We start from the raw sequence: 27724 nt of genomic DNA on the forward strand, positions 1-27724 counted from the left end.
CACGGCCAAAAATTGTCGTGGAAGGATCTGAATGTGGCACTGGCACACTGTTCCTTTTTAAGTCTTGAGACCTCAACTAGCCTATGTTCATCCCGTTCACCAGACCATCCCCTCTTCCAAATTGCGTGAGTCTAGCCCTAACCGTGTGGCCTCCAAATTTTAACAGTCGAAGGTTCTCTCCTATAGCATGTAATAGAGGGATAACCCGGCGTTGCCCGGGTCTGTCTGTGTGTGTCTCTCATCTGTCCATCCATATATCCCGCTATTTACCTCTATTTGTCTATCCATTCATCTATCAATCCATCCATCTGTCTCTCTGTCTAGCTATCCATCTTTCTCTACATCTATATGTTGGTCAATCTATCCAACAATCTTACCAACTATTTATACATCTATATAATTAAAATCAACTCATTCATTTATCGATCATCTCCCCATCTTGTCATCCATAAAATCATCTGGTTATGGATCCATGAATCCGTCTATCTACCTGTCCATCAATCTATCCATCCTTCCATCCATTCATCTATCCAAGTATCTATCTATTTATCTATATGTCTATCCATCAATCCCTCAATAAATCTTTTAGTCCATCAATCCATATATATCTAAATCTATCTTTAAATCCACCCTTTGTGCAGCCATCTATCATTCAATCTATATATCCATCTAGCTTTTTATATATCTATCCATCTAGCTTTCTATCCACCTATCTATTAATCTATTTATCAATATATTGATATATCTAGTCATCTATCTAAATATGCAACTAATCGTCTTCCTACCCATCCAACTGCTTTACATCTATCTGTTCATCTATATTTTCGTCTATCCATCCATCTAACTATCTATGCATTTATCCCTTCATCCATCTACTTATCTGTGTATCCATTTATCTATCAGTGCATTTATTTATCCTCTTATCCATCTATCCATCCACCTATATCCGTCCATCTCTCTACTGTCTATATCTCTGTTTCTGACATTGTTTCTGCCCCTCTCTTTCTCTTTCTGTGTCATAGACAGAGGACAGGCAGAGAGAGAGTCTGTTTCTGCCTGTCTATCTCTAGCTGTGAGTCAGAGTTTCTGTTTGTCTCTGTCTTTATATGTTTTTATCTGTTTTTATCTCTCTTTCTCTGTCTGTCTCTTTCTTCTATAAAATATATTATTGTCTTTGTGTGGGTGGTCAGCAGTAAGAGGAGCGCTGTTGTGTGAAATACTAAAAAACGAATAGTTCCCCCTTAGTCTGTCAGAAAGCCGTTGCTCGAAACTTTGATATTGTGTAAAGATCGTCTGTTTTATGGGAGTACGGGCAAATTATTGACAGCAAAAAAATTCAGTTAATTTTCCCGAGATCAGTGAATAATGCTGTATATTACCATATGAAAATAATGATTTGAAAAATTTGTTTTGAAAATATTTATCTGCATAATTAGCTGACAGTGCCAAAAATCATCATGGTGGTGTGAATGGGGCACTGGCACGTCATTGCCTTTTAAATTTTGGTGACACCGACCAGCTTATGTTCATCCCGTTCCCCAGACCATTCCCTCTTACAATTTGGGTAAGGCTAGCCCCATCTGTGGGATCTCTGACTTTCAACAGACTAGCAGACATTATTTCTAATGGTACTGATTATAAAATATAAATATTAAATTTTGTCACATGATACGTGCAGTGTGCTATGTTGCACTGCTATATAATGTTGGAATGCATATGTGTAACTTTTACCAAATATATCTTTAGCGTTGACGTCTGCTCCAGCGTGGAGGAGGACCTTCACAGTGTTGTCGTGACCATATACGGCTGCCATGTTAAGGGCTCTCCTGCCTGTCAACAGATACCACAATTGTTATTATGCATAAACCATCACTATTCCAATACTTTCTATATATTATTGAAATAATCTGTTCTAGTTGTTTTTTTATATACTAGTGACGTGATCCAACTCTAAATACTTTGTAAAACTGTTTTCACCCAAAATTTAAGAGAGGAAGATCGTGTTATTTTTTTTAAGAATAGACCATTCAAATATCCTACGACCATCCAGTTCTTATTTGACAATTTATTATTTGTGACGAGAGCGACAGTGGTGCTATTGTCATGCCCGAAACCCTGAGTGTATTAGTGGCTTGAGGCATAGTATATACTTGCCCTACCTAGAGATCCAACATTCTTTTCGTATACCATTTTGTATGTATGTGATTTTCCCCTAATAAATATTATTATTATTATTTTAAATATTAACATTATTATTATTATTATTATTATTATTATTATTATTATTATTACTACTACTACTACTAGCAGTACCCGGCCACGCCCTAACTTACCCGGCGTACCCGGCTAACTGGCGTACCCGGCCACGCTCAGAAACGCATGTGCGTTGCTGAGCCACAGCAACCATCCTAGTCCTCCCCACCATTCCCCCCTCACCCGTCTCCTCGGCCTCCCAACCATTCCCCACTCCACTGTCCCCTCGTCCTCCCCACCATTCCCATCTCCCCACCATCTGCACCACCACCTTCACTAGCATCTTCACCACCACCTTCACTAGCATCTTCACCACTACCTTCACTAGCATCTTCACCACCATCTTCACCACCACCTTCACTAGCATCTTCACCACCACGTTCACAGCCCTACTTCCAGTATTCCTAAATTTTAAAACCATTTCGCTTCCCCCTATCCCTGATGGCTCTTAAGTCATCTGGACAGAGCTCTCCTCCTCGCACTATATTACTTCTCCACAACTATATATATACCTATATAAATAAAAATGGAAATGTTCGTTTGTTCAAAATTCGCTAATCACCGAAAGTTCTTTCACTGAAATTCTTTGATATTTTCACACAACGTTCCATTCGCATCTGAGCACGTTTTTAGATACATGCTATATAGGTGTCACGTCTGTGACGGGAAAAAAAACATGCTTTTTTGAAAAACTGTGTTTTTCATGTGAAGGGAAATCTTCGAAACCTCTTTACCGACTGCTTTGAAATTTTGACACAACGTTGCATTCGAATAGGCGAATGTTTTTATATACCTACTATATACATGTCTCACATTTGACAGGAAAAAACCTGTGTTTTTTTAAACAGCGCCATCTGTTGAATGTAGGAGCAACACACGCTGTAATCTCCAGAAGTTCTTCACCGATTGCTTTGAAATTTTGACACAACGATCCATTCGAATACACGTGTGTTTTTATACACCTACTATATAGATGCCACACCTGTGACAGGTAAAAACATTTTTTTTTTAAACAGCGCCATCTGTTGCACGTAGGAGCAACATTCACAATACTAAATATGTTACAATTATATTTCAATGTTTCCGGTTGCATTGATAAATTTTATTTGTATAGATTTCGATTTATTTTATTTTTAATTGAATTATTTTGAGTGACATTGCGCTGGAATTCAGCTGTGTTTTTTACCATACCGTTCATTTTGTAAGTATAAGTATAGATGCCACACCTGTAACAGGTAAAACTATGCTTTTCTTGAAATGCAGCGCCATCTGCTGCATGTAAGAGCAACACGCATGCTATACTAAATATCTTTCAATTCCATTTCAGTGTTCCTGATTGCACTGATGAATTTAATTTTCATAGGTTTTGATTTATTTTCATTTTGATTAATTATTTTGTTTGAATTGTGTTGGAATTGAGCTGTGCTGTTTACCATACCGTTTATTTCGTGAGTCTAGTTTATTTTAGGTTGCTAGCCACTCAACCATCCCCTCTTCCTTCCCACCATGCCCCACACTCCAGTCCCTTTGTCCTCCCCACCATTCTCCTTTCCCCCCATCCCCTCGTCCCCTCATCCTTCCCCACCAATACCCTCTCCCTTGTCACCTCGTCCTCCCCACCATCTCTCACTTCTGTCCCCTCATCATCCCCACCATTTCCCACTCCCTCGTCCGATGCCTTCCCAAATGGTATGATGTTCCCATCAGAGTATTGGGAACATCAAGTGATCTGATGTTCCCATCACTGAAATATAAGAAAAACAGTAAAAATTGAAATGAAAATATGAAAAAATAAAAAAATAAACTATACTCTCGAAATGAACTGTATGGTTAATAACACAGCTCAATTCCAATGCAATTCACACAAAATAATTAAATCAAGATGAAAATAAATCAAAATCTATGAAAATTCAATTTATCAATGCAATCAGAAACATTGAAATGGAATTAAAGATATATAGTATCGTATGTGTGTTGCTCCTACATGCAACAGTTGGTGCTGTTTTTCAAGAAAAGCATAGTTTTATCTGTCACAGGTGTGGTGTCCATACATATATTTACGAAATGAACGGTATGATAAACAATTCAGCTCAATTCCAAATCAATATCACACAAAATAATTCAATAAAACATATAATAAATCGAAATCTATGAAAATAAAATTTCTCAATGCAATCGGAAACATTGAAGTGGAATTCGTGACATATTCAGTATAGTGTGCATGTTGCTATTATGTGCCATAGATGGCGCTGATTTTCAAAAATGCATGTTTTTACCTGTCACAGGGGTGGCATCTATATACTAGGTATATAAAACCACGCTCCTATTCGAACGCAACGTTGTGTCAAAATTACAAAGCAATCGGTAATGAACTTTTAAAGATTACAGCGTGTGTTGCTCTTACATCCAACAGATGGCGCTGTTTAAAAAAAAAAAATGTTTTTTCCTGTCACAGGTGAGGCATGTATATAGTAGATATATTAAAAGACGTGCTTATTCGAATGCAATGTTGTGTCAAAATTTTGAAGTTTTTCCTCACATGAAAAACAGTTTTTCAGAAAAAGCATGTTTTTTTTTACCGTCACAGACGTGACATCTATACGGTATGTATATAAAACCCTGGCCGGATGCGAATGGAACGTTGTGTGAAAATTTCAAAGCAATCGGTGAAGAACTTTCGGAGATTAGCGATTTTGAACAAACGAACATTTCCATTTTTATTTAAATAGATTATTATTATTATTATTATTATTATTATTATATACATGAGAAGAGCATTATGCAGGATGCAGCAATAGCTGACCAACCAACAATAGCTGACTTTACAAGGGTGAACCGATAGCTCCAGTCTTGCCATCGTCAGTTAACCAATGTAACTTGTTACATTGTTAGGCACTTTGCCTAACAGTCACAATGGACTTAACTGGGTGTCCGACTGCAGCTTGATATTGATGCCTGAAAGAATACACCAAAGACTCTCACCTTCAATCATTGCATGGGACATACACGCTCTCACATGCACTACATGTCATAAATAAATAAGTCACATCAGTCCAGTTGGATTTTATCCATCACTGAAATGGATATGGATCCCTGGTGGTCCTTAATTATGGTGTGTCGTATATTTCCTTGCTCGATGTCTTGCTCTTTTGCCTCTCAGCAGGTGTACAGAGTTCTGCAGTCATCCAAAACCTGAATAATACTTTTCTAACAAGAAATGTAAACACAAAAACATATATGAATTACTGTTGCCTGGAAACCCTCCTCATATATTCTAGTTGGTGGTATCTGCCACCTCCCCACTGAGCTCATGAATCAACCTTTCCACAGACCAAATCCATTCCATCCAGTGGTAGACCCTAAAGACGCATTCGTCAATTTTAACTTGCTGTCCATTCAAAATAGGAATTTTCTCAAATATAAATTATTATTGTTATATGTTAGCATACTGTGATAATTTAGGTATTAGTTAGGTTAAGATTGGTTTTTAGGTTCTGTTGGCGATTATTTGTATTTGTAGTATATGGGTGAAGCATTTACAGCATTTTAATTCGAACAAAATTCATTGTTGATGAGGACAGACTGCATATATTACTGCCGCTCACTGGGAGAGATCAGTTACAGCCCCACTCCTGTGCCAGGTGAGTACGACCAGATTCACCATAGCCCACAACCCCTCCTCGACTCAAGTCCATTACATCCAGCGGTCGACCCCACAGACGCATTCATTAATTTTTACATGCTGTTCATTCAAAACGGGAATCTTCTCATATATAAATGAACATTATAGCATATTGTGCATATATAGGCATAGGTTAGGTTATATTAGGTGTTTAGGTTCTGTTGGCAATTATTTATATTTGCAGTACGTGGGTGAAGCATTTAGAGCGTTGTGGTTCGAACAAAATTCGTCAGTGAAGCACTTGTTCCGGAAAGTGTTCGAACGTCAGCAGTTCTGAGTCGTGTATAAACCGTTTTTCATTCATAAACTGGGGGCTTGGCCGGTGCATGGAATCGCTTTTGGGTCTTTGTTTGGAGGACGGGCTGTAGCCCATGCTGTTTGAAACTTTTTGTTTTGAGTAGCTGAATGTACAACAACTTGGGAGAGATGCAGTTTCAAGCGAGCAGGCGAGCCTTACAGAGTGTGAGGAGCATTATTTCATTGGTACTGAGGGCCATTGTGAGTATACCAGTTGAACTGCTAAGTCTTTAGCTCTCGCTTATGGTACATGTCAACAGGTACCATGCTTGACAAGATTATGGTGCAGTTCCGAGGACCCAGACCATTACCTGGACGAAGATATTTCATACTCTTGGTAGCATCACTGGTGTTGCACCGATTGACATAAAAGAAAATGGCAATAGAGCCCTGCCCCCTATACTCTAGTGATAATGCTCTTCAGAGGCACTCTCTTCCACCTCCACGATACTTGGTAGCGACGGCTGTTTTTGGTCGGCGTATAAGCATCTGGATTACCGACCAACCTAAAGTCGAAATCATCGAGAGCATCAGCACACAAAACTGCACTAACTGGGGTTGCAGGAAAAATAACTAAGAATGAAGCTAGCAATCAACAGTGAAACTCACCTTCAACTCTGCTGATGAAGACAACTGATTCAGATACTTTGGTATATTCACACCACTAAGGCAAGTAACGAGGGAGAGAGGTTCATCCACTTCGACAAGGCTGCAAATATTACCAGTACACCTGGAAGTGTACACTGCCTGCAGAGAAGTGTAGCGTCTGCTCCCTCGACGATCACTACGGGGACTGAAATGCACTCCACAAACGATGTATATCACCACATCATCATTTCCCCTGACTGCCTGATCAGACAGGAAGATCTGGGTCCTAGGGAAACCTCGACAATCCGTTGAGATTTCATATTCTCGATAATGGAAACCCTAATGTTTAAACCAAAGAGTCCAGAAGCAGGAAGAGACCAAAGAGTCCAGAAGCAGGAAGAGACCAAAGAGTCCAGAAGCAGGAAGAGACCAAAGAGTCCAGAAGCAGGAAGAGACCAAAGAGTCCAGAAGCAGGAAGAGATCAATAAAATGTCTGTTGCCCGCCAGGCTTCAACTACCAGTACTCCAGCGACGTCTCACAACCAATCAAGTCTTACAAGGCCGTGGCGCCACTGTCCAACAGCCTAATTCTCGGGGAAGCCACATCCAGGGTCCGCCTCCACCACCAACCCAGCCACACCCTTCACCAGTCACGGCTTGTAAATGATTACAGTACGACTACTGAACTATTTCACCTAACGGGAAGGATTGTCGGATCAAACCACAGCAAGATTGCAAAGACGATCAACAGCCTACTGTCTGCAAATGGACTGTCAACCGTCATTGTACTAGGTGACTGGCTTCCTGCAACATTGGCTCCAGCACCTGATGATCCTGCAACAGCTGGGTGCAGGGGCACCAGCAACAGGTGGGTGTGGGGGCACCAGCAACAGCTGGGTGTGGGGGGCACCAGCAACAGGTGGGTGTGGGGGGCACCAGCAACAGGTGGGTGTGGGGGGTACCAGCAACAGGTGGGTGTGGGGGGCACCAGCACCAACTGCGTGTTGGGGGCAACAGGTGGGTGTGGGGGCACCAGCAACAGGTGGGTGTGTGGGGGCACCAGCAACAGGTGGGTGTGGGGGGCACCAGCAACAGGTGGGTGTGGGGGGCACCAGCAACAGGTGGGTGTGGGGGCCCAGCAACAGGAGGGTGTGGGGGCACCAGCAACAGGTGGGTGTGGGGGAACAAGCAACAGGTGGGTGTGCGAGGCACCAGCAACAGCTGGGTGTGGGGGTACCAGCAACAGATGGGTGTGGAGGCACCAGCAACAGGTGGGTGTGGGGGGAACAAGCAACAGCTGGGTGTGTGGGGCACCAGCAACAGGTGGGGGTGGGGGACACCAGCAACAGGTGAGTGTCAGGGGGCACCAGCAACAGGTGGTTGTGGGGGCACCAGCAACAGGTGGGTGTGGGGGCACCAGCAACAGCTGGGTGTGTGTCGGCACTAGCATCAGGTGGGTGATATAATATAATGTTATATAATATATAATATAAAGGTGGGAATATATATATATATATTATCGAAAATCGGGGCAATTATAAGTCGAGGTGCCACTGTACTCTAATCAGAGTCAGCATAAGGTACTTGGATCCCACCCTGTTGCAGGGTCAGCACAATAGTAAATATATGGTACTTGGATCCCACCCTGTTGCAGGGTTAGCAAAATATTGAATAATATAATGCACTACTGACTAGTTCAAGACTAGTTGAAATAATTTCTACTAAAGAAACTGCTAAGTTATTTAGTCTACATTTGTGCAAAACTCAGCACAATCACAGCCTAAATTCCTGCCTAATAAAGGTTGGCATTTTCACTTTTGTGTGCAAGTGCACATTTATACATTACACAATCTAGAAAACCTAAAAACACAGCACACAGTGTTATGATCTCAGCCTGCAGGAGAAACGAGTCTCCCTCCTTGAGAGTTATTCATCAAGCCTGACCTGATTAGAAGGTCTAGCAAATATTGAGGTGATAACACATATGTAAAATAGTTGCTTGGATATAAATAACAATTTAAGATTATGGCCAGTGAAGAAGAAAACATAAATGTCTGGCTAGGAGATGTGGACATTTTGCGGGAGGCATGAGGCTCGCTTCTGGAGGGCTTTGACCTCACTTGAGGCCAGACATCGCAGGGGGAAAGCCGTGCTCTGTTGAGCTCCCGTCAGAAGAGAACCCCTAGTGATATATCTCCAAGAGAAGAGAAGTGTGTAGACGTGCCAGCTGTGGAACTGAGCTGGGAACGTTGTGGTCTCAAGTCCTGGTCGAAGAGGAGAGTATTAAACCACCCAGAGGCATTACCGGGGGCCGTGGTAGCGCCCTGACCAAGCTTCGTCAGAGGGAGGAGCGCCCTCGACTAGACAATCTGTGGTAAGCACGATATAAGCCAGTTCATAGTGATCGCTTGTAGTTGGTCGTGTGCCCAGCGACAGTAGCAATGTTTATTGATAAGTTAGACATGTTTTGGTTAAGCAGATAGACTAAAATAAGAGTGTGGAGAGGGAGGAACACGGAGCGACGTCCGTCTCCTCTGAGCGCTGGCAGGCTACTGAGGGAGCCCGGCTCCTGACGGCGAAGGACCCTCCCAGTGTGACTCACACTCGCCAGGCGAGGTGGAGTATGGACCCGGCCAAAACGGGGAAGTCCACTCTCACTGTATGTAGAGGACAGATAGAGGTTTGAGGCAAACATATTGTGTGATTATTTTTGTTTATGTGTTAAAGGGGAAACATTTTTATTGGAGTGTCGATGGGTTGCAGGTTTGTCATTTGGGAAGAAGTTGCTGAGAACTTCGAAGCCAGCACAGATGAAATAGTTGATGAGACTCCAAGGTAGTGGAGGCGAGAGCCTCGAGCTGTGAGGAGAAGCAGTGAAGAGGAGTGTCACATGCTTCTGTAGAGGTGGTGAAGCACCATAGTTGCTCGAGGAAACTTCATGGTGTAGCAGCCAGGAGAGCTGTGGAGGACCCTAGCAGAAGGGTGAAGCACCGTAGTTGCTCAAGGAAACTTCATGATAGCAGCCTGGAGGAGCTGCAAAGGATCCTGGTAGTGAAGCCCGGAAGAACCTAAAGATATCAGGATAGTGAACTTCCAGAGGTGGAAGGGAAGTTCTGGTGGATTACTTGTAGGATAGTTGATAGTGTCTGGTTGTCATTAGTGTGCAAGACGCAGTGAGAAATGAGTGGTCGTTTGCATTCTCACGTCACAGAGTGTTTTATACTGAAGTTTAGAGTTACAGACGTAGGCTAAATTATCTACAGACGTATGCGTTTGTTATATAAATATTTGTGTGGTGGGCTGGCAATGGGGGACTGGTACTATTAAGGGGTAAGGGTAGTTAGAAGACAGAGTATCAAATATGGGAGAGCTAAAAGGCCCGGCCCCCAATATAAACTATCCACAGTAATAATAACTTGCTACTAGACCATATATGCTAGTCTAAGGGTTGATCAATGCACTCCCACACAGGAAGAAGGGATACTCCTATAATTCATGTACTTATTTATTAACCCCTTAACAACCCCCCATATACACTCACACCAATAACAATAATAATAATAACTTTACCACCCTATCTTACGTTAAAAGCCTTGGTCCACATAGACAGGATACAAGGTTTACACCGAGAACAAGCTAGGGTAAAGTACTACTGGATAAGCACTGAAGCTGGATGCAGCTTAGGGTAGTGACACCACGTGGTACCCTAATACAAAACACAACACTTAGGGGTACCCAAAACACTGGCAAATACTACCCCCAGGTCTCACCAATAGTTACTACCAGAGTAGGCACACTTAAAAACACCATACAGTACTTAACTTAATGGTACAGGTACTTAAGGTAAGGAAATAAGTAAAAGGAGAAGGGAGGAGAGTAGGGGTGCAGCCACAGAGTAGGTCTCGTCCCCACGAACGCCAGCCAGAGAAGACCGCTCCTAGCGACCAGCTAGGCCTCCCGCATGACGTGGTGCCGGAAGGAGCCTAATTGATCGTGCAGCTAAGCACATTAAAGATCTTCCCCTATGCAATGTATTGTTACTTTACAAATGATTAGAAAGTATTAGTCAACATAGTTGGTGCCTATGTTATTATTTAATCAACCCCAAGCTCAGTCTTTAAATGCTCTTTGAGAAACAAGAATAGTCTTACGTCTGGCAGGGAAGATACAAACAATTGCCGCTCGTGATGCACTCAACTGTACTACCAGAAAGTTTAGTAGCTCAGTTTTGACCTCTGGTTTCCACTGGAGAACCCAGGGTCGTAACACTCCTCCCCCCTTCAGAGAAGAAAAAAATGTGACTACTAGAATAGTAGTCATATTTTTTTGTAAGAGTATACAGAGAATAAAAAGAAAAACCATATGACAAAAACAAAAAATCAATCAAAAACAACAATTTCTCTGCAAGAAAAATACAAAGGAGTTCTCTGAAAGAAAAAAAAAAACATACACAAAAAAACAAAAAAAACAGGGAAGTAAATAAATTGGACATGGAATATTTAATGTCACAGGAGAACCTAAAAAAAATAACTAAAGCATGACAGTTGGTAAATGGCTTCCTGTGGCCTAGATGAATGTTATTCCGGCAACCTGGACAGAGCGTCGGCCATCACGTTGAGTCGGCCCGGTAGGTGGGTAATGGAAAGATTGAAGTCCTGTAGGTACAACGCCCACCTGAGGATGCGTTTATTCTTACCCTTCATCTGAGTCAGGAAGACTAGTGGGTTATGGTCCGTGTACACTTCCACTATATTACCTGTGAGGTAAATTTCGAACTTTTTACATGTTAACACTTGCGCCAACGCCTCTTTTTCTACCACTGAATAATTGCGTTGCGCCTTGTCGAATTTCACAAAGTAATAATATACTGGGTGTTCCACCTGATCATCCCCAGTTTGCAACAACACTGCACCAGCACCCGAGTCAGACGCGTCAACATGAATTTTAAACGGTCGGTCGAACCTTGGACTAGCAAGCACTGGGGCGGAAGCTAAGATCAATTTCAAATTTTTAAATGCCTCTGCACAGTCTGATGACCACTTAAATTTAACGGCTTTCCGCAACAAGTCTGTGAGAGGAGTGGCAACACTGGAAAAGTTTTGACAAAAACGTCGATAGTACGCACACATACCGATAAATCTTTGAACGTCCTTTTCAGACTTTAATACTGGATACTCCAGAATGGCACTGATTTTATCTTGCCGAGGTAACAATTTTCCTTGGCCCACTTCATAACCGAGGTACGTCACTGTGCCTTAGCCAAAATGACACTTTTTAGCATTTAAGGTAAGATTTGCCCTTTTCGAGATTGCAAACAACTGGCGTAACCTAGGTATGTGGTCAGCCCAATTACTGTCAAAGAGCACGATATCATCTAAATACGCCCGACAATTTGGCACCTTAGTGAGCAGAGAGTTCATGAGTCTCTGGAACGTGGCAGGGGCATTACGCAAGCCGAACGGTAACACTTGATACTCAAAAACACCCTCGGGTGTCACGAACGCAGTTAGTTGTTTAGCACGTTCAGTGAGTGGGATTTGATAATACCCCCTCGAGAGGTCAAATTTCGAGACGTACTTGGCATTTCCCAGCTCGTCGATGCAGTCCTCGAGGAGGGGCAGCGGATAGGCATCCACAATGGTCACCTTGTTGAGCTGCCGATAGTCGGTGCATAATCGCCAGGAGCCGTCTGGTTTAGGGACCAAAAGGCAGGGCGAGCACCAAGAGCCCTGGCTCGGCCGGATGAGGCCATGCTGGAGCAAGAAGTCGACCTCCTTCCGTACGATGGCCTTCTTTTCTGGACTCATCCAATAGGGTTGAAGGCGAATGGGAGTGTAGTCTGTCAACTCGACATCATGGCAAATGGCATCAGTCTGGGTCGGGACCTCCCCGAACAGACTGGAGAATTCATCAACCAACGACTGCACCTCTTCACGTTGAGCCATCTGCAAATGGGACAGTCCCTCCTCCACAGCATTCACAGAACTAGAATTATTGAAAATGAGATTAGTTGGGTCCCCAGAACAATCATCCCCTCTCTCACTGGAAATGGAAACATTGGTTAGTGCAATGGGCCTGGGGCCCTGGAACTTCTTCAGCCGATTTACATGTACGAGCATTACCTGGTTACGTTTGTCAGAGTGCCTCACTTTGTACATGAGGTCCCCAGTCTTTTCTGTCACAATATAGGGGCCTTCGTACTTGTGGGACATAGTGTTCCCTAGTCGAGGCTTTAATACCAGGACAGGGTCGCCAGGCTGAAATACCCGTAACTTAGCCGTCGCATCGTTTCGGTCTTTCATATTTTCTTGGGCCTTCCCAAGATACTTTAGTGCAGCCGGCTTTGCAGTCCTTGAGTCTCTGGTGGTGTTGCGCAAAGAAAGCCGAACCTTCGGTTAACGTTACGTTCCCTAACAGATTCTCTTGTAACATTTGCAAGGGTCCACGAACTTTATGGCCAAAGCCTAACTCAAAAGGAGAACAACCCAGTGAACTTTGTAATCCCTCTCTAGCCGCAAACAAAACATATAGCAAATTCTCATCCCAGAAGGTGTGGGAACTCTCGCACGATGTCTTCAACATCTGCCTCAGAGTTAGATGGAAACGTTCAATTACCCCCTGACTCTGTGGATGGTATGGGCTGGAAACCTTATGAGTTATTCCATGGTCCTTACAAAATTGCTCAAAAATATCAGACTTAAAGTTAGTACCATTGTCAGTTTGCACGACCCGAGGCAGTCCAAAAGTGGAAAAAAATTGCAACATACGAGCAACAACAGTTTTTGCTCGGATGTTCCTTACAGCAAAAGCCTCTGGGTAATGAGTAGTGATACACATCATCGTGATTAGGTAAATATTACCAGACTTAGTTCTAGGTAATGGTCCAACACAGTCCATTACCACATGAGAAAATGGTTCCTCTGGCACGGCAATAGGCCTTAGAGGAGCTTTAGGTGGAGTCTGGTTTGGTTTCCCAACCAGTTGACAAACAATACACGCATTACAAAATTTTGCCACATCGCTTTTCAGCTTGGGCCAGAAAAAATACTTTAAAATTTTGTTATACGTAATATTAATACCTTGATGTCCCCCCATAGGATCATCATGAGCAGCTGCCAAAACTCTTTCTCTATAGCAGGTCGGCAACATAACCTGGTGGACTACCTCCCACTCATTTGACAAGGGAGCACTCTGTGGTCTCCATTTTCTCATCAAAATCCGATCATTGTAGTAGTACCCAGTTGCTGCGTCTACAATTTCCTCCATAGAGACGGCTGTCTCATGACAATCTGCAAGAGTGGGATCAGCTTTCTGTAACTCACTCAAGGAGGCATCTAGGCCTTGGTCAGATGCCATTGGCCGAGGCTCAACAGTGTTCTCCTCCACCTCCCCACTACTCTCGGTAGATGGCGGTGGCAGGCTCTCCACAATGTCCTCGGCCACGTCATCGAGTCGGGCCATGAATGTGTCCGCGAGGTCCACTTGGTTTTCACCACTCAGAAAGCTCTTCGTGTCCTCGGGATTTAACACCTTGGCAAGCACAGGGCTGCCCTTACATTTAAGTCCCATAGACCTGGTCACTGCGCACGCAGGGTACACAACATTATCCTCTGCGGCGGGTGGATCCAGGCAAACCTTAGGGGTAGGCAACATAATAGGCAGTCTGGAGTCTCTTACCTTATCCCCTGCTAAATCATTACCAACTATTACATCAACATTAGGGAAAGGTAGGTATGAAGTGACTCCGACTGTACAAACCCCCTTGTGGAAATCAGATTCCAGGGTAACCTTATGGAGGGGTACTGCTCGAGTATCACTAGTGACACCCTCGACCAGTACCACCTCTCCAGTGTCGAGAGTGTTGGCACCTTGCAACGCACTCTCTAAAATTAAAGTCTGGATGGCACCGGTGTCTCGGAAGATCACCACGTCCTTCCAGGAAGAACCCTCAGACAAAAGTAGTCTCCCTTTCGATAAGAATGGGGTAAGCAAGTCCAACTACTGTGGGTTGGAGGTCTTACTCCCTAACCCTTCCGAAGGCCTCAAGCCCTGTGTCACAACTAGAGCATTGGGTCTTTTTTCCGGGTACAGTTGCCAACAATGGCTAATAGTGTGGTTTGGACGATTACAGTGACCACAAAAACGTCGGGGAGAAGAGACATTACTAACAGAATTACCCTTCGGTTCACCCTTAGGTGCCGTGGGGCTAGACACTTTAACAGGGTTAGTTATGTCTGAAACAGAAGGTGCATTAGTTAAAGGGTTAGAATGAGCTGGTCTGGACTGGCTGTGAGTATAAGTTTTGCTACTCTGTGGGGTATAATTTTTTTTATTGGGCCTTTTGCCCGCCAATTGGTAGTTTTCTGCCAACTTGGCCAAATCCCCTATTTTTGAATTTACCTCTACCCTTCCTCTAATGTAATGCGAAACATTCTCTGGCAATATATCTATAAAATGCTCCATTAAAACTAAGTTCCTGAGAGCCTCGTATGTTTCAGCTTTCGCCGAGCGAATCCATCTATCAAACAATCTAATTTGATCATTAACAAATTCAGTGAGCGGTTGGTTGTGAGTAGGCCTAAGGTTGCGTGGCGGTGAGCTTCAGGAGTAATTTCATATGCCCGCAAAATACATTCCCTGACTTTATCATATTCAAAACACTCGTCGTCAGGCATGTTTATAAAAATATCTTGTGCTTTACCCCTAAGTCTTCCCTGTAGGATTTTCACCCACTCTTCCTTTGGCCAGTTCATGGACATGGCCAATCTCTGAAAATGGTTGAAAAACCTTTCAGGGTCTGACTCGGAAAATTCAGGCAAATTATGCTTTTTCTCATAATGCCTGGGGTTTGAATCCCCGGCAGGTGGAGGTCCAGTGGCATTCGCTCTAATTCTAGCCTCCTCGGTTTTGAGTCTTTGCTCCTCTAATTTTATTTTTGCTAACTCTAAAGCTAATTCTCTATCCCTATGAGTTGCACTTTCTGCTTGGCTAGGCTGGCATAAAGGTGTATCACTTGCCAATAGTTCTTCATCAATACAATGCTGTAATATTTCATTCACCAAAGTCCACTTTTTATCCACGTCATTTAATTCTAAGCCAAATTCCTTGCCTAACAATACTAAATTAGACTTGGTAAGTTTCTTTATCTCTACTGCTGAAGGCTCCATTGCCAGTCTCTGCATTTCAGATGACATCACTAATAATTTTAGCTCCCAGCCAAAGAAAAAATTAGAAAATAAAAATTGGAAAAAAAAACAAAAATTTGCACGGCCCCTAACACAAGGCCACACTAACCTTAATCGTGAAGGGATCCAGCTGGGTGTCCAGTCAGTGCAAGAATGTCCTTTGCTAGAAGAGCTGGACCCTAGGCTAGCACACAACCGTTCTGCGGAAAACAAAAAATTTTAGTTTTGGCACTCAAGAATCTAATTTTTTACACTTATAATGTTCCTCCCAGACTGGCCAACCACTTGTTATATAAATAATTGTGTGGTGGGCTTGCTATGGGGGACTGGTACTATTAAGGGGTAAGGGTAGTTAGAAGACAGAGTATCAAATATGGGAGAGCTAAAAGGCCCGGCCCCCAAAATAAACTACCCACAGTAATTATAACTTGCTACTAGACCATATATGTTAGTCTAAGGGTTGATCAATGCACTCCCACACAGGAAGAAGGGATACTCCTATAATTCATGTACTTATTTATTAACCCCTTAACAACCCCCCATATACACTCACACCAATAACAATAATAATAATAACTTTACCACCCTATCTTACGTTAAAAGCTTTGGTCCACATAGACAGGATACAAGGTTTACACTGAGAACAAGCGAGGGTAAAGTACTACTGGATAAGCACTGAAGCTGGATGCAGCTTAGGGTAGTGACACCACGTGGTACCCTAATACAAAACACAACACTTAGGGGTACCCAAAACGCTGGCAAATACTACCCCCAGGTCTCACCAATCGTTACTACCAGAGAAGGCACACACTTAAAAACACCATACAGTACTTAACTTAATGGTACAGGAACTTAAGGTAAGGGAAATAAGTAAAAGGAGAAGGGAGGAGAGTAGGGGTGCAGCCACAGAGTAGGTCTCGTCCCCACGAACGCCAGCCAGAGAAGACCGCTCCTAGCGACCAGCTAGGCCTCCCGCATGACGTGGTGCCGGAAGGAGCCTAATTGATCGTGCAGCTAAGCACATTAAAGATCTTCCCCTATGCAATGTATTGTTACTTTACAAATGATTAGAAAGTATTAGTCAACATAGTTGGTGCCTATGTTATTATTTAATAATCAACCCCAAGCTCAGTCTTTAAATGCTCTTTGAGAAACAAGAATAGTCTTACGTCTGGCAGGGAAGAGAAGATACAAACAATTGCCGCTCGTGATGCACTCAACTGTACTACCAGAAAGTTTAATAGCTCAATTTTGACCTCTGGTTTCCACTGGAGAACCCAGGGTCGTAACAGCGTTCTAGGACTGATTGAGTGATCGATTGATCATTGTTGTGTATCAAGGAACATTTATACTGATATATGTTATTGCATTCAAATGTTGATTTTCTTTGTACACATTTATAGATACATATATATATTCTCTTGCTGATGGTGCAACAGTGTATGTAGACTTGATCAACTTGAGGAGGTTGATAGTATCAGGTGGTGAACCAGGAGATAGGATATCACTTGATAAGCTGATGATAGAGTTCTGATGGTGTTGGAGTGCAACCTGATTGGAATATTATAGAGTATAGGATTCATTATTATTATATGTGTGTACGTATTGTGTATGTGCTTTGTCCAGTAAATGTATCCCAATTTGCTGGTGTCTGCCCTTGTCCTAGTGAGGCTTCCCAGGAGGTAGTAAAGAAGGAGAGAGAAAGAACCAAGAACCACTGTTGTGGACAGGGTAGAAGGTAATACTAGTAAGTCGTAGGGTATTGAGATCATATCTGATAAGGAGAGAGTGGGGAGTCACAACGGCTCGAGTGGGTGTGTGCACGTGACAACGAGGCTAAGTGTTGGAGCCGCATCCCCTAAACGTGTGACGTTGAGCCCCTCTCCAAGAGCCAGAAGCGCCAAGGGTGATCTATTGAGGTATAAGCACTGTACCGAGTTGTGGGTTGGGTTGTCCGTAGAGAAGGAACAACGACGACAACACCACCAACACACAAACTATAATAACACACACATATATATATATATATATATATATATATATATATATATAATATATATATATATATATATATATATATATATATATATATATATATATATATATATATTGTGACGGTAACGCGTTGGTGTTCAGCTGTTTAAGGCTAGGGGTATGGCCTCGTCACATAGTTATAAAAAAAAATAGAAAAACTGGAACTTCGTCTGTGGTAAGGTAAGGAGAAGACACACAAAACACAAGTAAACTTTAACAATGAAATTTTAATTACGTTAAATAAATCAAAACATGAAAATAATGCACAAACAAATTCTTATAATAAAATCAATGAATCAAAATAATAAGAATACTTAAATGACACAATGAAAAGTTACGTTAAGGCAAAATAACAAGTGCAATACAAAAGTTAAGTGGGAGGTGCTGGAATATTGGCTTAAAGCCACCACCTCTCTCAGTACACGCTAGAGTCTAGCTGGGAGGTGTGATGGCCACGAAAGCACTGAACATTCTGAGGACTGATGTTGGGGCGACCCCAGACATCAGGTAGTATGGGGGGGGCGAGGCAGGTGCAGCCAGACCGGCGACCAATCAGCGGAGCCGTAGCGATCAACGGGTAGTTTGGTGGTTGGAGTTCGAACAGGTGGCTGGCTGCATACGTTTCTGCTCACCCTGGCAAGCCTTGCTGGTGTTGTTGTCGTTGTTGGACATTTCTTCCATAGTCTTTTTATATAATTGTGAAGACGTAATTATGGAGGGAAGAGCAGGCTCAATCTCTTGAAGGAGATTATCGTCACAACTCTCCCCCGAAGCCTGCGGTTCTGGAAGAAGTACGTCGTTATGTGGTGGAGTAATGGATGGAGTCGCTTCTACTTCATAAACTCTGGAGAGGGCATCGGCTATGGTGTTGTCAGAACCCTTGATATAGCGGATCTCCAGGTTGAAGTCTTGTAAATACAGAGCCCATCGTAGAAGACGCTGGTTGGTGAATTGGGCTTGATGTAGGAAGCGGAGAGGGTTGTGGTCTGAGAAGATGGTGGTAGACCTGGCGCCTTGTAGGTACGGAGCGAAGTGTTGGAGGTTCAGGACGATGGATAGTAGCTCCTTTTCAATAGTGCTGTAGTTCCTCTGGTGTGGTTTCAGTTTGTAGCTGTAGTAGCTGACAGGTAGAACTTCCTCGCCTCGTTGTTGCATCAGGACACCACCAACGCCGGTACCACTGGCGTCGACATGAAGGACGAAAGGCTTGGTGATATCTGGAGAGGCGAGAATGGGGTTAGAACAGAGGAGGAATTTGAGTTGTTCAAAAGCAACGGTTTGCTGCATGGTCCAATTATACCGTTGCTTGGGACTGGTTAATAGAATTAGAGGTGTGGCGACTGTACTGAAATTCCTCACAAACCTACGGTAGTAAGAGGCAAGACCAAGGAAGCGCAGGAGCTGCTTCCTGGTGGTAGGCTGTGGATACTGTAGGATGGCTTGAGTGTGTGAGTCTAACGGAGCTATGCTGCCACTCCCAATAACATGACCCAGATAACGCACTTTACCTTTCGCGAAAGTGGACTTGCCCAGGTTGATGGTGAGGCCGGCTGTCAGGAGCTTGGAGAACAGACGTCGCAGCTGGAGCAGATGTTCACTCCAGGAGTTGGAGGCTACGACGATATCGTCCAGGTAGGCGTATGTGTTATCCAAGCCCTGGATGACACGGTTGACAGCTCTTTGAAAGGTGGCCGGGGCATTACATAGTCCGAAAGGAAGGCGTTCATATCTGAAAAGTCCAAAAGGAGTGATGAAGGCAGATATCTCTTTAGCGCGCTCCGTTAGACACACTTGATAGTACCCCTTAAGCAAGTCCACTTGGGACAAGTACTGGGCACTACCAATGGCATCAAGGATGTCATCTATCCTTGGCAAGGGGTAAGCATCCTTGACAGTGACAGAGTTCAGTTTACGATAGTCAGTGCACAACCGCACCTTACCTTGGGGTTTGGGCACCAAGATACAAGGTGAGGCCCAGGGGGACTCACAAGGTGTAGCCAGTCCATGGTCCAAGAGGTATTGCACCTCAGCACGCATGACTTCCTTCTTGCTCGGGCTGATTCGGTAGAAGGGTTGACGAATCGGCCGGGTGTCGGGGAGCAGTTGGATGTCGTGCTGGGTAACATTACACTCTTGGGGATCATCTCGGAACAACTCTTGATGTTCTCTGAAGATCTTGACGAGAGGTGCACTATGATTATCCTGAAAGTATTTGGGAAGATCATTAAGGATTTCGGAATTAGAAAGCGCTGACTCCTTGTCAGTGCTTTCGGGAGGAGAAGCTGGGAAGGTCTCACTGTGGATGTAGGGTTCTGTGAATGTGGAATAATTAGTCAAGACAGTGGGAGGAGTACCATTATATTGCTTCAGGAGGTTGACGTGGCACAGCTGGGTCTTCCGCCGCCTATCTGGAGTCTCTATCACATAATTATTATTATTCCTGCACTCTTTGACGCAGTAGGGTCCTGAAAATCTGTTTTGTAAAGGTGAACCTGGGATAGGGAAATAAGCAAGGACGAAGTCTCCCGGCTTGAATTTTCTTACTTTGCTGGTCTGGTCGTAATGAGTCTTCATTCTCACCTGGGCTTTCAATAGATTATCATGAGCAAAGCGGTGGACTCTCTCTAGAATGTGTTGAAGGTTTTGAAGAAACTGGGGCACATTCTGATGCTCACTGAAGGTGGCATCTCTGAGAGAGTCTTTGAAAGCCTTAAGGGGAGTACGGCACTTACGGCCGTAGAGCATCTCATAAGGAGATACTCCTAGGGACTCATTGGGGAGACTTCTGAAAATACACATTATTAGGTCAATCTGCTTATCCCAATCCTTTGAGGTTTCACTACAAAACTTTTTCAAGAGTGCTTTGATGGTCTGATGACTACGTTCAAGAGAACCCTGTGAAGCAGGATGATAGGGGCTGGACAATACCTGTTTGATGTTGAACTCCTCCAGTGTCCTTTTGAAGAGATCACTGGTGAAGTTGGTGCCACAGTCACTTTGAATCTCCCTGGGAAATCCGTATTGAGTGAAGATCTTCAGTAGATGTTTGATAACCGTAGCAGCCGTGATGTTCTTCACTGGAACTGCTATGGGAAATCTGGTGGTAGGACACAGGATGGTTAGGATGTAGGCGTTACCTGAACTGGTCCGAGGTAAAGGACCAACACAGTCTATTATGAGTCTGTGGAAAGGTTCCGCAGGCACCTGTATGGGAATCAGTGGTGCTCTGGGAATGGAGACGTTCGGTTTGCCTGCCATCTGACATGTATGACACTGTTTTACGTACTGTTTGACGTTGTTTACCATACCTGGCCAGTAGTAGTCTTGACGAATCCCATGGTAAGTCTTGTTGAAGCCGTAGTGGGAGAATGTTCCGTGGGCCAGGTGTAGAATAGTGGGCCGCAGGCTGGTGGGAATCACAAGTTGTTCGGTGTTGGCCCAATCGTCCTCCTCCTTCAGTTTACTGGGTCTATATCTGCGGTAGAGCAAGTCGTTCTCTAGGAAGAACCCAGGAATACTGTCGGGTTGAGTCTCAGCCTGGAAAAACAATGGTGTTAAAGTAAGATCTTCCCTCTGCAACTTACGGAACTCCAACTTGGTCAGATGCGGGGGTAGTTTCTGAGGGTCTTGAGGGACAGCGGTAGCAGTAGAGTCAGCTGGCTGTGGACGTGCGGCTTGTGCACGGGTGGTCACGAGAACCGGAGGAGAAACTTCATCACTCTCTTGAACCTCTGCTGGAACATACTCAAGAATAGGGTTACTTGGCACAGAGTTACACACCTGGGGTTTGTCCATGACGATCAGGTTGGTCGGTTGCAGGTCTTCTGCCAAGTCGTTGCCTAGGAGAAGTTGCACTCCAGGCATGGGAAAAGGCTTTTCCCTGACGGCGACTTGGACTTCCCCGTTCACGTAGGGACAATCCAGGTGGACTCTGGCGAGAGGGTATGGAGTGGTAGCAGTGAGGTCAGTGATGAAGACGGTTTCTCCGGTGTAGACGATGTTGGGCACAGCCGACTTCAAGATGATCGATTGTAGAGCCGCTGTGTCCCTCAAGATCTTCAATTTGAAACGTCCCTCCGGATTTGAACCGTTGGCAGAGACAGTTCCAGTATACAGGTGGTTACTGAAAAGAGAAAGATCATTAACATCAACACCAACATTCATCACAGGCTTACCGGACTTAGGAGGAGTTGGTTTGGGTCGTTGTTGGTCAGTGGTTCCCTTGTATTGAGACTTACCACACTTGTCTATGGTATGTCCATAGAGTCTACAATACTTGCAGTACAGTTGTGAACCAGCTTGATCGGGGCTCACCTTCTCGTAACTGTACCACGACTTCTTACTGGAGGATGGTTCAGGTGTCAGCCGGTGGATGAGGCTGTAAGTGTCAGCCGACTTAGCACACTTCAGGTAGTCGGTTTCTTCTTTATCTGCTAAGTAGAGGCGGACAGGAGGCGGCACACGTCTCAAGAATTCTTCAACAAGCATCAGGTTGACGAGTTCTGTAAAAGTAGAGACATGTGCTGCTTCCAGCCATTTCATGAAATACCTCCGTTTCGTGTTAGCAAACTCGAGGAAGGTAGTGGTACTTGCCTTCAGGTGGTCACGGAATTTCCTTCTATAACTTTCAGTAGAGAGGAGGTAGGCGTCCAACACTGCTTGTTTCAGAGTGTAGTAGTCATTCTCAGACGCCAAAGTACTGAGTGTGACTGCAGCTCTACCTGTAAGATGGACTCTGAGAAGTGTTGCCCATTGGTCGACAGGCCAACTGAGTTGATTAGCAAGGGTTTCAAAGGTGGTAAAGAACACATCAACTTCTGCTTCTACAAAGGATGGCATTAACTTACTTGCATGTGATATATTAAAACTGACGGGAAGATTGGCAGTAGCTTGTTGGCGTTGAGTGAAGTGTGAAGTTTCCAAGGCGATTTCACGTTGACGACACTCCAGAGCCAGAGTTGCTTGTTGCTTGTCATGTTCGCGTTGTATTTCCAACTCGCGTTGTTTGGTTTCAAGCTGTAAGCGTTCCCGCTCCTGGAGTGTTTCAAGCTGTACTCGTTCACGTTCACGGAGTAATGCGACCTCGCGTTCGTGTTCTTCCCTCCTCAAAGCAGCTTCGCGTTCTTGTTCGTCTCTCCTCAAAGCAGCTTCGCGTTCTTGTTCTTCTCTTCGTATGGCAGCAGCTCGTTCTTGTTGTTCGAGGGCTTCCCTTTGCTGCTCACGTTCAATCTTGGCCAGCTCTAGTTTGAGTTTCAGCGTTGCCAAGTCAGTTTTATCTGCAATATAGTAAGTTTCATGAGTTTCAGAGTCTATCTTACCTTGCTCTAAATAGTAATCCAGCAACAGGTTGTGTAGGTCATTTTTGTTGGCTTGGTAGGGAACTTCTAGTTGATACTCATGTGCAAGAGTTTGTAATTCAGTCCTCTTGGCACGACTTAAAGTTCCTATTTCACCTGCTGGATTTGCACGGAAAGTTTGGAGACGAAACATGGTGAAATTAGCAAATAAAGGTACACGAATGTTCAATAATGAAATGTCAGAAACAGGACAACGTGGCAACTGGTACCTATCCTGTGTGATCTTTAACAATTAACGTTAAGTGAAAGATATTAAATGATTAAATTAAATCAAGGGCGCAGGAAATCTTGTACCCGGTACTCATGTAAGAGAATAAGGGCAAGAAAATCCTACTAACAAATGAAACAAAGTTTCGAAAACAAATGAAACAGTTAAATGCTTCAAAAGTAAAATTGGTAGTCCAAGGATGTAGGCATACCTTGCCAAGTCTCTATAGGACATAAAGCAAGTTTTTCCCACTGAATTTAATATGATACTTACAGAATTAGCGAACTTTTGTGCTCTGAAAAAATAAGCTAATTCCCTACCGTTGTATGTATCATCATCTCTGACTGACGTGTAGGGGTGCGAGGTGTCAACTGGTGACGAGAACTGCTGCTGAGGTCCCAATTCAGCAACTAAAGTTCGAGCTAGAGGAACTATGGCCCTCTTTATCCTCCTACAGTCAGATTGCAGAAGATTGGGTACTCTTGACCCGGGGCAGACCACAGTACCAGGGTACCAATATGATGATCTGTCAGAATGAGAAATATTCAAGGGACATAGATGGTAAATACGAGTAATAACAAGGAGGGAGAGATGACCAATTAAGAGTATGACTGCGGCCTACAGTCACCACGTAATCCAAAGTTGTCTCACCTTCACTATATGTTACTCTCGTAATGCACAATACACCGCACCTTATAAAAAATGAAATTGAATGAAAAATAGTAAAGCTACGTTAACAAAGTTAAATACGCTTACCATAAATTACCACTTGGCACCAGTACCTGAGTGAAGCTCCTAGGACAGGCCCCCATATAACTTGTGACGGTAACGCGTTGGTGTTCGGCTGTTTAAGGCTAGGGGTATGGCCTCGTCACATAGTTATAAAAAAAAATAGAAAAACTGGAACTTCGTCTGTGGTAAGGTAAGGAGAAGACACACAAAACACAAGTAAACTTTAACAATGAAATTTTAATTACGTTAAATAAATCAAAACATGAAAATAATGCACAAACAAATTCTTATAATAAAATCAATGAATCAAAATAATAAGAATACTTAAATGACACAATGAAAAGTTACGTTAAGGCAAAATAACAAGTGCAATACAAAAGTTAAGTGGGAGGTGCTGGAATATTGGCTTAAAGCCACCACCTCTCTCAGTACACGCTAGAGTCTAGCTGGGAGGTGTGATGGCCACGAAAGCACTGAACATTCTGAGGACTGATGTTGGGGCGACCCCAGACATCAGGTAGTATGGGGGGGGCGAGGCAGGTGCAGCCAGACCGGCGACCAATCAGCGGAGCCGTAGCGATCAACGGGTAGTTTGGTGGTTGGAGTTCGAACAGGTGGCTGGCTGCATACGTTTCTGCTCACCCTGGCAAGCCTTGCTGGTGTTGTTGTCGTTGTTGGACATTTCTTCCATAGTCTTTTTATATAATTGTGAAGACGTAATTATGGAGGGAAGAGCAGGCTCAATCTCTTGAAGGAGATTATCGTCACAATATATATATATATATATATATATATATATATATTATATTATATATATATATATATATATATATATATATATATATATATATATATATATATATATATATATATATATATATATATATATATATATATATATATATATATATATGTGTGTGTGTGTGTGTGTGTGTGTGCTGTGTTTTTGGGTTTTCTAGAGTGTGTAATTTATAAACGTGCACTTGCACACACAAGTGAAAATATATAATATATATAGTTAATTTTGGCTTGCTTGCCATAACCTTTTATGATGGTTGATTGCGTTGACCAATTTATCAACTACATGAGACCTAGACTCACCTGACAGGTGTACACCATCTCTTGCCAGGTTTTGCCTGTATGGTCTGGCTGTAAATGGAATGTAAGTGGCATCCAATTGTACTCTTTTCCTCAGCCGAAAGTTTATATATTTGACAGCCCTTTGGTAATATTCTGGACTTACTCCCCCAACGATTATCATTACTTAGTTGGCGAGGTTCCACTAATGTGAACACTACTGAACTGCTAACAAGTTTAAATGAGGAAATTGTTGTCTTAAGGTGATTAATTACCTCAGCTGGGTGTCGAGTAGGATGGATGTCATTACCACCTATATAAATAGTGGTTAGATGGTGACGCCAATCTAACACTGGTGTTAATGTATAGTTATTATAGAAATTGTGAGCTGTTGCTCCTGGTGACCTGAAGACTCTTTACCTCAGTGTGAGGTATAGGTCTGAGTGTTGTGGGCAACTGACTATGTCCCACAAGTGCTACCTTATACATGAGGTATAGACAGCAAATAAATTGGTGTGAGTTAGGCTAACATATGTGGTACACTGCCGGTAGCCACAAATGATGAAATATGGTTAGCCTAGGTTACTACACACAGTAATTAGTAATGGTTAATTAGGATAGCTTGATTCTCAGCTATCTATTAGGTTTGAAGGACCAAATTTGTGTCGTGAAGGAAAGCTAACTCTCAATATATTGATATTTAATTGATTGATCGAATTACTCGAAGGACCACCCTATTTTTACTGAATAGGGAAACAGATAAATAATTAATAGAGAAAGGACTGAAATACCAGTGCCTATGGATAATAAAATCATTAAGAATTATTTATTGAATATTAATGGGCTGAAGACTAAATTACTATACAAGAGTTAAACTTTCCCAAACTTCACAATTAAGGGTTAATACCAGAAGTTGATTGACTCCTAGTACGCTCCATCGAGGCTGGTTCTTCCTCGAATAAAATTAGTAACTCTTACTAAGATATATAAATGATATAAACATTTGATAATTTGGTTAGTAACAAGAATATTAAATAATGGTTAGATAAGAAAATTGTTCCTATCTAAAGTTCATGAGGCTGTAGAATTGACTTCCTAGCTCCCGTAAATGAAATATAATTTCAAATTATTATTGGGTTCCAACTGTTCTTAAGTAAGCAATAACTAAATTGATATAATCTCAGCTGCTTAGCTATGACAGTGAACGGAAGCGTGGTGTTGAGATGGCGTCATCTGGAACTTGCTGGAACACGTGAAGGCCAGCGTAGCGTGAGAAATTGTTCCACTCACGGCTGCTCTAACACACGCTTGAAACCCAATGTGGTGTAAATATTGTCTACACAAGTTAAATTATATCATTACGATTCAATGGAAGGGACAAATTAAATTCCCTGTGGACGTACTTGTCAATTGGGGAGGGATCATGACATAACGAAGGACTAAGGGTAAAGTTAACATATAATGAGCTCCTATACGAAAACTACCCCACTTAACCTGCTGGTTGTCCACCGATGCAATCCTTGGATCGGTAATGGAGTAATTACACACTCCAGGGCCGATTAATAGCAATGGCCGATCGTGTAGTTGGTGAAAATTTCGCCTCTCCCTGGACTTTATGCAGTCTCCGTGGTGTAGTGGTAAGACACTCGCCTGGCGTTCCGCGAGCGCTATGTCATGGGTTCGTATCCTGGCCGGGGAGGATTTACTGGGCGCAATTCCTTAACTGTAGCCTCTGTTTAACGCAACAGTAAAATGTGTACTTGGATGAAAAAACGATTCTTCGCGGCAGGGGATCGTATTCCAGGGACCATAGGATTAAGGACTTGCCCGAAACGCTACGCGTACTAGTGGCTGTACAAGAATGTAACAACTCTTGTATATATCTCAAAAAAAAAAAAAAAAACTTATGGCCGCCACGTTGTCTCAGCCGTCGTCCACAGGCGTGGAGTTCTCGCGTCCTATTCTCCTCCCTCAACCTCTCTCTCGCGCATGCGCAACATATTTTAGTAGAAACGGAAAATTCTTTTCCTTGTAATTACTCTACTTAATACGTTAATGAGAATGGGGTCAGAATTATAGGGAGTTATATATTGTTTACATTCTCGCTGAATAATAATAAATATGAACAGTGTTCTTATTAAACGAGAAATGGAGAGAATTTCTGTCTCCTCCATGATAGTGTAATATAACAGATAAACTGTTATATAGTGATCTTTTAGTTGATAATTTGTTGTTATAGGATCACTAGTTGTTATATTATTAGGTATTAATTCTTGTAAAGAATACTGACAAAGGTTGAGAATATTATCTG

This window comes from Procambarus clarkii, chromosome 90 (genome assembly GCF_040958095.1).
Source record: "Procambarus clarkii isolate CNS0578487 chromosome 90, FALCON_Pclarkii_2.0, whole genome shotgun sequence".
Lineage (NCBI taxonomy): Eukaryota > Metazoa > Arthropoda > Malacostraca > Decapoda > Cambaridae > Procambarus > Procambarus clarkii.